Source organism: Paroedura picta, chromosome 18 (assembly GCF_049243985.1).
Source record: "Paroedura picta isolate Pp20150507F chromosome 18, Ppicta_v3.0, whole genome shotgun sequence".
In the NCBI taxonomy this organism is placed as follows: domain Eukaryota; kingdom Metazoa; phylum Chordata; class Lepidosauria; order Squamata; family Gekkonidae; genus Paroedura; species Paroedura picta.
The window spans coordinates 2718223-2731085 of NC_135386.1; the positions used below are offsets into that span (position 1 = coordinate 2718223).

General features: G+C 54.3%; 1 protein-coding gene across 2 annotated transcripts in view; it reads left to right on the forward strand.

The window, feature by feature from the left end:
* Positions 1 to 923: 923 nt before the first annotated feature.
* The window catches only part of LINGO1 (leucine rich repeat and Ig domain containing 1), a 210766-nt gene continuing 198826 nt past the window's right edge, over positions 924 to 12863 (forward strand). For both annotated transcript variants that reach the window (XM_077317708.1, XM_077317709.1), the window contains exon 1: positions 924 to 1142. The gene's annotated coding sequence lies outside the window, so the exon portion shown is untranslated. The remainder of the gene's footprint in view (positions 1143 to 12863) is intronic.

The following is a 12863-nucleotide window of genomic DNA, read 5'->3' on the forward strand; positions in this document are numbered from 1 at the left end:
CCTGCCACTCATCATGTTATAACCTTTTGTTGTAATTGCCCTCCCCAGTCCCCCTGCCCCCTTCCAACCTTAAAAGCTTCACTGTGTAAAAGAGAGAGTCTCATCCGTGCAGGAGGTCTACAGAGCCCTTTTTTTTGGGGGGGGCTCCCCATTCCTTAAAGGCAGATGAGCCCTCCTTCTCTTTGGCTCTTGCAGAGAAAGAAGGGGGCAAGAGGGGGGTGGGATGGGGGAGAAATGCATGCAGAGCTTTTGTTTTTAAAAACAGAAAGGCCCTCAGCCACGGGTCTGCAACAAACGGTTATCACCTTATCCGCCGTTTGTGATAATGTGACCTACATTCCCGGAAACGCGTGGAGTTCAGCCGTGGATCCATTTATTTATTTAGGATATTTCTCTGTGGAGCTGTGCCGGAGGCGGGGAACGCTTTAAAACAGTTATGACCTGCCAGCCACTGAGAAATGAATGCCTCTGAGTGCCCGCTGCTGCTCTGGGAGCTCTCCCAGCGACCTCGGGTTGGCCACGCCCAGCCGAGCCTACCTCACAGGGGTGTAAGCGGAGGAACCATGTGGCCAGCTGCTTCTACAGCTGGGTCTGAATGCCTCAAAATAAACGGGTCCCCCTGCACCCTTGGACTGAGAAACCCTGGGGACGGGGAGAGGAACAAACCTGCCCCACTCAGAAGTCACTCATGGGTTTACAAGCCGTTTTACAGCCACTCTCATTGCGGGGGGAGGAAGCTTCTGAGCATACGCAGAGCGCCCCGGCGCCTACCTGCCTCCTCCTGGCCCCTCCCCTCCAGCTTGGGGCGAGGCCGAGGCGGCCAGCCCCAACCGGTTGCCTCCCGCCGCCGCCGCCCCACCTGCAGCAGCAGCAGCAGCAGCAGCAGCAGCAGCAGCAGCAGCAGCGAGCTGATGTCATCGGCGGCTCCGGCAGGCGCTCTCTTGCGCGCTCTGGCTGCTCGGCGCCCCGGCCACACGCTTGGGCTCGCCGGGCGGGGAAGGATGTGAGCGGCGGCGGCGGCGGCTGGGTCGGGGCGCCGAGCCAAGAGGATGCGCCCGCCGCCCGCGCGGTGAGGACTAGTAGGAAGGAGACGGTCCCCGCTGCGCACGGGCGGCTGCCCCCGGGGAAGGGGCGCGGGCCAGGTGAGTCCCTCGCGGGGAGCTTGGCTGGCCGGTCTGGAGGAGGAAGAGGAGGAGGAGGAGGAGGAGGAGGAGGGGGGGGCGCTCTGTTCCTTGCTGGGGAACCGGGATGGCTACTGGAAGGCGTCTCCGGCACGGCTACTTTGCCATCTGGGGGAAGGGGGGGCGCTCAGCGCTGGCTTGGAGGCTGGAGGACGGCGGGAGGAGTTGGCGGATCGCGCGCGGTGACCGAGTGGAACTTCCATGGTCAGAGGCAGCGCGCCTCTCCATGCTACACGCTAAGGGAGGGAGGGGATTTTGCGGTCTTCTGGAGGCGTCTGGCTAGCGACCTTTTGGGACAAATCGTGATGTCTGGGAGGGGGGGGGAGACTGGGGAAACACCCCCCCCCCTCCATGCCTGCTTTGGCTTTCTCTGCTTAAGGAGCGTCTCCAGGGCAGAGGGACTGAAGTCTTTCATTCTAGCCGAATGGAGCGCCCATATTCAGAGGCAGTGTACCCTTAAATACCGGGAGGGAGAGGTTTATTGGAGCTGCCGGCAGTTTGGGGAGTGCACCTCTTGCGGGGGGGGGGTGTCAGAGAGCTGGGCGTGTTTATACAACTTGCTTTCTTCTGACAACTGGGTGCCTCCGAATTTCGGCTTTGCTCCTCTCTAATTTGGGAGGGTAGATGTGTGTGTGTGTGTGGGGGGGGACAACAGGCATTTATAATGTCCTCCTCAGCCTGTCGGAGCAGAGAGATTTCAGATGAGCCAAATAGAACTTCCATGTTCAGGGGCAGTGTATCACGGAATAGAAGAACTATTGCCTTGCTGCTTTTTGGAGGCATCTGGCTAGGAATTGGAGGTCCGGGAGGGGGGGGGATCTTTGCCGAGTTCCTGGAGCTGGGTGATTGACACACCTTGCTTTTTGGACGGCGGTTGGATGGTGCGAATTGGGGCCCTGCCCCCCCCAGAGAGGGGGGAGTGGGTGTCGCCGCTGCCTTGTTGCAAGAAACAGGGTGGTGAAACTTCTTTCCCACAAAGGGCGTTCTCTTCTTGCGTTCTTTGTTTGGCGAGCTCTTGCAAATGCGCCAGCAGCAGGATCAGGCCTTTGGGGGGGCTTGCCACTAAGGCACAGGATGTCAGAATGCCCAATCCCCAAACCGATTTATGGGCCGAACGGTTGCAAATGCGAAGGCGATCCGTTCCGCCTGACAACCGGACTCTTAAACACCCTGTGGGACTGGATGAGAGCCCTGTGGGACTGGACTCGCCACGTACGGTGTGGGAAATGAAGAACAGGGTTTGGCAGAGGTGCAGAGCTAGCGTCTAAGTGGGCCAAATCACCGGGTCCCGAACGTGGTTGTAGTACAGCCCGCTCAACTATTTTCCGCCTGTCGCAGGAACGTGAGCCTCGTGCTTTCCGCGGAGATGTGATGGAGCGCTTCGTCCTCTCCCCAGCAGCGGTGGAGTAGATTGAAAATTTAGGTATTATTACTCAGGGGGATCTACAGCACCTTTCTCATCTGCCGGCTGCCGGAGACCCCCGGCAGGAAACGGTGGGGATTTAACCGGGGACCTGCTGCATGCAAGCCCATGCCCTACCCTCCGAGCCGTGGCCTCTTTCCACAAAACAAGAAAGAGCCAGCGTTAGGCCACCGAGTGCTTGGTCTCCTGCCTGGCACAGGCTCTCCGGCAAACCAAGATCTTTCCAGATGCCCCACCAGCACACGGTGTTCAGCCGCAGGACTTGGGAAGAGATATCAGGGCCTGGAAGACTGTGCCACATCTCTTCTGCTAACACCCAAAGCTGGCTTGGAACAAGGTAGGCCTTAGCTGTCGTGGGAAACAGAATGCGTCCAGATCCCTCCTCCAGGCTTCAGTTGGTGTTTGTCTGACGTCCCCGGTTCAAATTCAGTCCGGTCCTGAGCTCCTACAAAGCTCCCTTGCCGTGGAGCGTGGTCGTGGGTCTGTCTCTCTCCGTTTGGTCCGCTGGGAGGGTTTCCGGGTCTGGGACGTGCCGGGCAACGAGAAGTCCTGCCTGAAATCGGGAGGGTGTGTCTCTGTGTATCTTCAGCCTCTTTGGGGCTTGAAGCAGTTTTGCAATTTGAAGGCGTGTGAGGCTGACGTTTGACGCCTCGCAGGAACGCCCCAGAGCTGAGCTCCTGCAGACTGGCCTGAGAAGAGAGACCCACAGCTCTCCCGGTCTCAAAACCGACCTCCTTGCCCAATCTGGCTGGCTGCGAGACAGATTCCTTTGCCAGCCTCTGGAAGGAGAGGCCAGGCCTTCCGGAAAAGCAGTTGTTTGTCCGGCCTGCTTTGGCAGCTTCCGTTTTTTCTGTTCTCAGCAGTCCTGCAGGCTTTCTACACTTTGCTGGCAGTTCTTTGCCTCTTAATGACTGAGCAGCAGGTGGAAGCTCAGTGCAGAGAGGTTTCTTGGCTTCCTTGCTGCAGAAGAGAGTTCTGTTTTTTCCCCTTTCTGCCTGCTCCATGTACAGGAGCCTGGACAATGGTGCGTGTGTGTCTGCGTGTGTGTGAAAGAGAGATGTTCTTTGTGTAGCATGGTTTGGAGCACAGACCCCGAAAGAGCGACTCTTAAAAACCAGATTGCGCCTGTCTTCTTTCACAGAAATTGACTCAGCCAGGCAATTTTGTTTTCCGCTTCAAAGGTTCTCCCCATGCCGGGAAATGTCCGTCCCCCCCTTTCACCGGCAGCCACGGATGGCTCACGGAGATACCCAAGTAATAAGTCTCAATGCAAAAAGGAAAAATCTCAGACCGATCCCCTCCCTTTGCATGATTATGTTCCTTTTAAAGTTCAGTGCAGTTGTGGAAGTTGCTGTGGATAAAACCATGTGTGTCGGGAGCATCTGGATTCATCCAGGCAGCATCTAAATAGCTCGCCGGTGTGCTCCAAACTAGCCGATGGAACATGAGACAAAACCAGCAGGAGCCTGGGCATGCCTAGTTACCGGAAGGATTATAGTGAGTTAATTCCTGGGAAGCAATTTGGACTTTCTAGAAGCCGCGGCCAAATGTTAATTATTAATAACAACAACTCGGAATAAGCTTATTGGAGAACAAATATAGCTTAGCGTTTGAGTGCCAGCTCAGCATGGGAGAGCTCTGGAGTTCAGGCCGTGCTGTCTCCCCCCGAAAAGGATGTCTGTTAAGCAGGGGCTGGGAGAAGGTCTTTCTCTCCCTGGAGGCTTGTCAGAGGAGCGCTGGCATACAAATGGCAAAAAGGGGTGGCGTTTTGTGTTCTCATCCGTTCTAGCAAAAGCGAGTGAGGTCACTCACTGGCTGCTGGCCCCATGGTGACTGAGGAGAACCTCCATGTTTAGAGGCAGTCAACCTCTGAATCCCTGTACCAGGGGGCAACAACAGAGGAAGGCCTTGGCCGCTGTATGAGATTGGAGATTGGACTAGATGGACTCTTAGTCTGACTCAGCAGGGTTCTTCTGTTCTTAGGAAGGCCTCGGCCTCTCTGCCCTGTTGCTGGCCCTCCAGAGGAACTGGCTGGCCCCTGTGTGAGACAGGAGGCTGGACTGGATGGACCCCTGGTCTGATCCAGCAGGGCTCTTCTGAGGTTCCTATGTAATAATGAGGTTTCCTCCAAAGATCAACATGGAACTGCAGCTCTGTAGAGGCTCACACCCACCAAAATGTGTTGCGAGGTGTGTGTATCACCAGACCTTGGTTTGAAAGCCACGGTTGTGTACCACAGGGGTGGTGGAGCGACCCTCTAGCCCGCTGCCTGTAAGGTCTTAAAATGGAATCCAGGCTTTGGTGAAGAACAAACTGGTCTCAGTGGTGTTGGGTCCAGACTGGCTTTTGTGGTTGAAAGTCCACTGAAAGGAGGGGGGGGCGAGCCGTGATTTAAAACATTGCCCAGCTGCATTTGGCTCTCTCCCCATTTAGATTTTGCATCTCCTGTACGAGCAGCAAACCCGAGAGTCCCTGCTTTTTCCAGCTGGTATCTGTTTTCGCATCCGACTTCTCCTCAAGCGTTCTCAGAGCTGTTGTTTTTCCATTCTTGCTTTGCGTCAGTTGCTTTGAAGCAACGCGAAAGGTCCGTCGGTCCCAACCCCTAGGTGACCCCCAAACCACAGACGATGTGCAGAATCAAGAAGAGGCAAAAATGGTTTCAGTTGGCCAGGCTCTCTGAAATTGGAGATGCGTTTAGGTGTTTCTCCGCTAGCGAAACGTTGCTGGAATCGGAGAGCGGTTATTCTGGCAAGAACAGCCTGTCTCCTCTGTGGGTGGTGAAGGAGAGGGCAGGACTCAAATCTCCCTTTGCCCGAAATGTGCAAAAACAGAGGGGCTTGTTGTTCTGAATTAGTAGGTGAATTCCAACGTAGCAATCTCACATTATAAACTCCCCATTGGCACCTCGGGCGGGGTGGGGAGGAAGAAACACTCTGGTTTTTGGGCAAACCTTCTGGGACCTTCTGCCTGCCAAGCAGAGGCTCTGCCCCTGGTTTTGGGTAAAATTAGCTTCTTACCATTGAGTTTTGCCCCCAAACCAAAACATCACACCCCTCACCATTGCTGTTCTGCCTGCATCACTTCCGGATGGCAACAGCGCATTTACTTCCACCTTCTTGCCTGCTTGTGGGAGGTGGAGGTAAATGTTCCACAGGCTTCTGAGAGGCCTAAAATGAGAGAGGGGCCAAACTGGGGAGTTGCCTGCGCCAAACTGGGGACTGGTAAGCCTATCTGGGTAGAAGCTGAATGAGTCGTGCTTAGTCATTCTAAACAGCAGCCGATGGGAACCTGGAAGGTCTTGTAAAGAGCCCTTCAGCTCTCCTCAAAACATCCGGAACATCTGCCTCCTTGCACATCTTGATTGCTCAGCCTCTGGGGCCAGATCTGAGCAGAGTCTGGAAACACCCCTGTGTAAGCGAGGCTGTAGCCGTGGCGTCTCGAGGTGGCCATCGACTCTCGGCCAAACAGGCTCTGCCAGCTGCCCAAGGATCCGCCAGGTGGGCCCGAGGTGAGGCAAGCAAGTGTGTTTTGCGATGCTCGCTCATGTGCCTTTCTTGGCAATGCTCGTTTGGGCTGGTTGCTAGTGCTAGCCTCCTAGGCTGTCTTTGTACTCTGGTGTGGCTGTTTAGTACTCCAGTCTCGACGGGTGTGCGGACATGCATGGCTCATGCACGGATGGGCCGCAGCGTCCGTACATGAAGCTGCCTTTTATTGAATCAGCACTTCAGTCCCTCAAGGTCTGAATTGCCAGCTCTGACTGGCAGCTGCTCTCTAGCAAGCAGAGGTCTTCCCCATCCCCTCCTGTCTAATCGTTTTTAAGTGGAGATGCCGGGGATTGAACCTGGGACCTTCTGCCTGCCAAGCAGAGGCTCTGCCCCTGAGCCAGGGTCCCAGATCAAGGCCTTCCCATCCTCTCTTCACAACAAATACCCTGTAAGGCAGCTGAGGCTGGGAGAACTCTGAGAGAACACACCTGGCTGCATGTGGAGGAGGAGCGGGGAATCAAATCTGATTCTCTGGGTTAGAGGCAGCCGCTCTTAACCACGACACCACGCTGGCTCTTTTAGCCAGGTTTGGCCTGTGTGCTGGGACGCAGTCATCTCCCAACGCAGAGTTTTATTGCTGTTGCTCTCTTGTAGCCTGTCGTGGGAATCCAAAAGGAGATGAAAGGGTGGGAGAAGAATCCTTTGACTCGCATTTCGTTAGCAGTCACTGACTATTGGTGAGACCAGAGCGTCCTGCTTGCCTTGCGGAATTCCTCTGGTGTAATGGGGGTGCCGGCTGTCAGGAACAGTCTTGAGATGTTACCTTGATTTTCCGCTGAGCTGTGGTGCAGAGAGCCAGCCTCCTTAAGAATGCAGCGTTGTCGTCTTAATCCATTATTTAAGTGCGGCTGGGCTTAGCCTTCTTGGAAAATATTAACGAAGGAACCAATTGCACCTGAAGATTTTATTCTTTCGGCTTATAAATCAAGGGCTCTGGATTACAGGCCACTGTTCTTCACCACCACAGTGGCTCTAACAGGCAGAAAGTTAGAATCATAGAATCACAGAGTTGGAAGGGACCTCATGGGTCATCTAGTCCAACCCCCTGCACTGTGCAGGACACTCACATCCCAATCACTCATCCACTGTCATCTGCCACCCCCTTGAACCTTCAGAGAATCAGCCTCTCTGTCAGATGGCTCTCCAGCCTCTGTTTAAAAATCTCCAAAGATGGAGAACCCACCACCAAGCTTGTTAGTTAGGACTCTCTCTCCTGTCTTCTCTGCAAAAGTTTTTTCGCTCCTCAATAAAACAATTCATTCTTTAAGCCGCCGGTGCTTCTCCCCTCCTTTGCATATTCAAACTCTGCCCCTTTGATACCCCGTGCAGTTCTTGCCTCCCCCCCCCCCCAGGCGTACGAAACCGGAGCGCAGATAACATACAAGTTTACCCCTCTTGTTAATTGAATTGCTTCTTCGGAATGAAGGGATGCACCTTTTAAGGAAAAAGCTGAAGTATGCCCTGACTCGATATCGTATTTTCCCAAGCAAATGAGACCGTCGCTTGTGCTGGGATTTAATTTCCCTTCACCATTTGTTTGCACTGGGGACGTGATTGGATTTCACCGTTGACGGTGCAAAAGTTGGAGTATTCTTTTTTAAATGAATGCTTGGGGATAAATTGCAATAACCTCCCCTCCCGAAACCAAAACAATGGACCATAATACAGGCAATACAAACTCTCTTTGCGTGTCAGTGGCATATCAGGAGGCCGTGGGGACACTAGGTAGAGTCATGTAGTGGTTAGAGCAGCTTGGGCTTGGGGGAGACCCAGGTTCAAATCTCTGCACACCGTGAACTTCCCTAGGGGATTCGTAAGACACTCACTATCCCAAAACTGCACTGAGTATTCCCCTTAAATTCTTACGGAAGTCACCAGCTTGCATGGAGGGGCCTGTGGCTCAGGGGCAGAGCCTCTGCTTGGCTTGTGAAAGGTCCCAGGTTCAATCCCCGGCATCTCCAGTTAAAGGACCAGGCAGGAGGGGATGGGGAAGGCCTTGATCTGGGACCCTGGCTCAGGGGCAGAGCCTCTGCTTGGCAGAAGAAGGTCCCAGGTTCAATCCCCGGCATCTCCAGTTAAAGGACCAGGCAGGAGGGGATGGGGAAGGCCTTGATCTGGGACCCTGGCTCAGGGGCAGAGCCTCTGCTTGGCAGAAGAAGGTCCCAGGTTCAATCCCCGGCATCTCCAGTTAAAGGACCAGGCAGGAGGGGATGGGGAAGGCCTTGATCTGGGACCCTGGCTCAGGGGCAGAGCCTCTGCTTGGCAGAAGAAGGTCCCAGGTTCAATCCCCGGCATCTCCAGTTAAAGGACCAGGCAGGAGGGGATGGGGAAGGCCTTGATCTGGGACCCTGGCTCAGGGGCAGAGCCTCTGCTTGGCAGAAGAAGGTCCCAGGTTCAATCCCCGGCATCTCCAGTTAAAGGACCAGGCAGGAGGGGATGGGGAAGGCCTTGATCTGGGACCCTGGCTCAGGGGCAGAGCCTCTGCTTGGCAGAAGAAGGTCCCAGGTTCAATCCCCGGCATCTCCAGTTAAAGGACCAGGCAGGAGGGGATGGGGAAGGCCTTGATCTGGGACCCTGGCTCAGGGGCAGAGCCTCTGCTTGGCAGGCAGAAGGTCCCAGGTTCAATCCCCGGCATCTCCAGTTAAAGGACCAGGCAGGAGGGGATGGGGAAGGCCTTGATCTGGGACCCTGGCTCAGGGGCAGAGCCTCTGCTTGGCAGGCAGGAGGTCCCCGGTTCAATCCCCGGCATCTCCAGTTAAAGGACCAGGCAGGAGGGGATGGGGAAGGCCTTGATCTGGGACCCTGGCTCAGGGGCAGATCCTCTGCTTGGCTCGTGGAAGGTCCCAGGTTCAATCCCCGGCATCTCCAGTTAAAGGACCAGGCAGGAGGGGATGGGGAAGGCCTTGATCTGGGACCCTGGCTCAGGGGCAGAGCCTCTGCTTGGCAGGCAGGAGGTCCCAGGTTCAATCCCCGGCATCTCCAGTTGAAAGGATCAGGCAGGAGGGGATGGGGAAGGCCTTGATCTGGGACCCTGGCTCAGGGGCAGAGCCTCTGCTTGGAAGGCAGAAGGTCCCAGGTTCAACCCTTGGCATCTCCAGTTAAAGGACCAGGCAGGAGGGGATGGGGAAGGCCTTGATCTGGGACCCTGGCTCAGGGGCAGAGCCTCTGCTTGGAAGGCAGAAGGTCCCAGGTTCAATCCCCGGCATCTCCAGTTAAAGGACCAGGCAGGAGGGGATGGGGAAAGCCTTGATCTGGGACCCTGGCTCAGTGGAAGTGCCTCTGCTTAGCGTGCAGAAGGTGCCAGGTTCAATCCCTGGTATCTCCAGGTAAAAAGACCTGAAACCCTGGAGAGCAACTACCAGCCTGAGTAGACAATACTGACCTGGATGGACTGGAGGTTTGATTCAGTAGCGTTCCTTTGTGACAGATCTGTGGTTGAGAAATGCCGCTTGCGTGTGAGACTGTTTCCTCTCTGTTTCCTCTCTTCTTCTCTCCGTCTTTAGTGTTCCGTCCTAAGCACTTGCCCTGGGAGCATAATGTAAAGATTGTACATCTTGATTTGTGCACGAACGTGGCAAGGTCGGGTCGTATCGAGCGGGGATGAGCGATGGTCATGACGGGCTCCCTTGCCACCGGGCTCCCCGGGCGGGTGTGAGAAGAATGGACTTGGATTCGTTTGCGCTGCAAATAAGGAAATAAACCTGCAATTTGTCATCTCTGTGGAGCTATAAACGGACACTGGAGGGCATCTGGCAAAAAATTAAAGCTGAATTCCGCTGTGTTATCCGGGGGGGAAAAACCGTATTCTGCTGGGACTGTACATGACCTAAGCTTGGGTTGAGTTTTAAAGCTTGTCAGGTGCCACTGGGATATGAGAGGGGGTGGGAAACACTTCCCCAAAATGGCTGCCACAGGAGGCGGAACCAAGCCCAAAATGGCTGCCCTGGGAGGTGGAGCCAAATGGAATATACCTCCTCCTCACACAGCTTGGGCCAAACCCATTCATTTGAATGAGGGCAGCCTTAATTAGCCCTGCCTTACAGTAGCCCTGGCTGATATCTGAGAAGATCAGTGCCCACGGGCACCATGTTGGAGAATGCTTCTCTAGCCCTTAAGTTGACGTAGGAAGCTGGGATCTCCAGCACCAGAGAAACGAAGAACAGGGCCGATGTGGAAAGCTTTAGCTCACCCTTGTTCATTACCGTGTTGTTCATGGATACTGTTTGTTTTGAATCCCGGCCAGCTTTTGTGGCTCGATCTCCCCCCCTCCCGGGCTAGACCTCGTGGTCCGTTCATTGCTTCCCAGAAGAACCTCTCTGGACTCAGTTGCCCTTCTTGCTTGAGCATCAATTTTGTGTCTTTAAAGCGGAGGCATTTCCCCCCCCCCCAAGGTTTAATTGCGTCTTCTCCACCTCCCCGCCCCCTTTTATGTTTACTGTGGGGATTAATAAGGAACTGCAGCGTAAGGAGATTCTGATAACAGCTTCTCCTTTATTGTTTAATTTAGGAAAATGCCACGGACGATTGAGTTTTAGCCTCTCTCACGCTACAGTTGCGAGAACAATTTGTGCGGGAGATTAGCCGAGCTTTGGAGCTTGTTTCGCCCCGGCCCCATGGTGACCCGTCCTGGAGAGTGCTGAATTGGCAGAACTTTCTGGCACATCCCCAAATTAGTTGCCACCGTGGCCGAGACCTGTGAGTGAATAGCGCTCGGTAGCTCTGGAGCAGAAGGATTTCTGCTTGCATCTTGGCACGGCCTGGCCGTGGCTTTCACAACAAGGTCCTTGACCTTCTTAAAGCCATCTCCTTTCGGATTTCGGACAACGGGGGAGAGTGTGCAGCCGCAAGATGGCTGCCCTTCTTTTCTAGATGCTTACTGGGATTTGCAGTGTCAACCTGCTGGTTTGTCAAGCTCTGTTTATCTACTGTGACAGGCCATGGGGGTCTCAGGGGTCTTGCCTAGAGCTCTTTCACATCTCCCGCTATCTGATCCTGTTTAGATGGGGGCAATGAACCGGGGGGCCTTGGCATGCCAAACACGTTCCCCCCTGTCGCTGGGCCGAAGCCCCGGACTTTTGGGAGTTCCTGGATGGTCGTGTCTTGTTCCAGGAACGGAATCGATGCAAGCAGGCATTCCACCACTGTGCAGCGTCTGGTTTTTGAATTGCTCGCTGTTCCTTGCACGGGGAGCAAGGATTTCAGCCTTTTAAATTTAGTCCTCTCTCTTCCGCCCCACTCTTTTGCCTAACTGGCTTGCGGTGATAAAATGCTGCAAAGAAATCTTAAAAAAAAAATGTCATTGCATCAAGGTTCTTTATGTGCGGTGTCTTATTGATGCATGGGAACGCATGAGCCATGAGACCAAGGGGCCACTGTGTCTCTCTTCCCCAAGGGCTGAGTACTGTCCAGTTTTTTAAAGGCTGCCCTGTAGAGGATGGAGCAGAGTTGTTCTCTCTTGCCCCAGAGGGACAGACCAGAACCAATGGGATGAAATTAACGCAAAAGAAATTCCGTCTAAACATTTGGAAGAAGTTCCTGACAGTGAGAGCGGTTTCTCAGTGGAACAGGCTTCCTCGGGAGGTGGTGGGTTCTCCATCTATGGAGATTTTTAAACAGAGGCTGGAGAGCCATCTGACGGAGAGGCTGATTCTGTGAAGGTTCAAGGGGGTGGCAGGTGACAGTGGATGAGCGATTGGGATGTGAGTGTCCTGAATAGTGTAGGGGGTTGGACTAGATGACCCAGGAGGTCCCTTCCGACTCTATTATTGTATGATTCCCCAGAAGCTACATCAGCTTATACGTTATATTCCTGGGAGAGGGTATAACGTCCAAAATAAATTACAAAATAAAATGGCTGTACAATACCCATGCAAGTTGTCAAAGAATGTGAAATGACAAGAAAAACAAAAAAAGCCCACACAGAATGCATTTCGGAATGCTTCCTCAGTGGAGTGATATAATAGCTTCAGAGGAATACAAAAGGAATCGCCACTTACAAACTGTCCAGGGTTGGCATCTCAGACTTCCGGTGAGAGATGGTTCCACGCCGGCAAAGAAGAAGATGATGAAGAACTGGGTTTTTATGCCCCACTTTTCACTGCCTGATGGTGTCCAAAACCAGCTTACAGTCACTTTCCCTGCGAGGCAGGTGGGGCTGAGAGAGCTCTGGGAGAACTGGGACTAGCCCAGGGTCCCCCAGCAGGCCTTGTCTGTTTCCAAAGTGGCTTCCAGTCTCTTTCCCTTCCTCTCCTCACAACAGATGCTCTGTTAAGTAGGTGGGGCTGAGAGAGCTCTGAGAGAACTGGGACTGGACTAAGGTACCCCGGCAGGCCTTGCCTGTCCCAAAGTGGCTTCCAGTCTCTTTCCCTTCCTCTCCCCACAACAGATGCTCTGTGAAGTAGGTGGTGCTGAGAGAGCTCTGAGAGAACTGGGACTGGACTAAGGTACCCCGGCAGGCTTTGCCTGTCCCAAAGTGGCTTCCAGTCTCTTTCCCTTCCTCTCCCCACAACAGACGCTCTGTGAAGTAGGTGGGGCTGAGAGAGCTCTGAGAGAACTGGGACTGGACTAAGGTCACCTAGCAGGCCTCATGTGTTTTCCAGCCTCTTTCCCTTCCTCTCCCCACAACAGACGCCCTGTGGGGCAGGTGGGGCCAAGAGAACTCTGATAGGACTGGCCCAGGGTCTCCTAGCAGGCCTTGTCTGCCCCAGAGAGGTT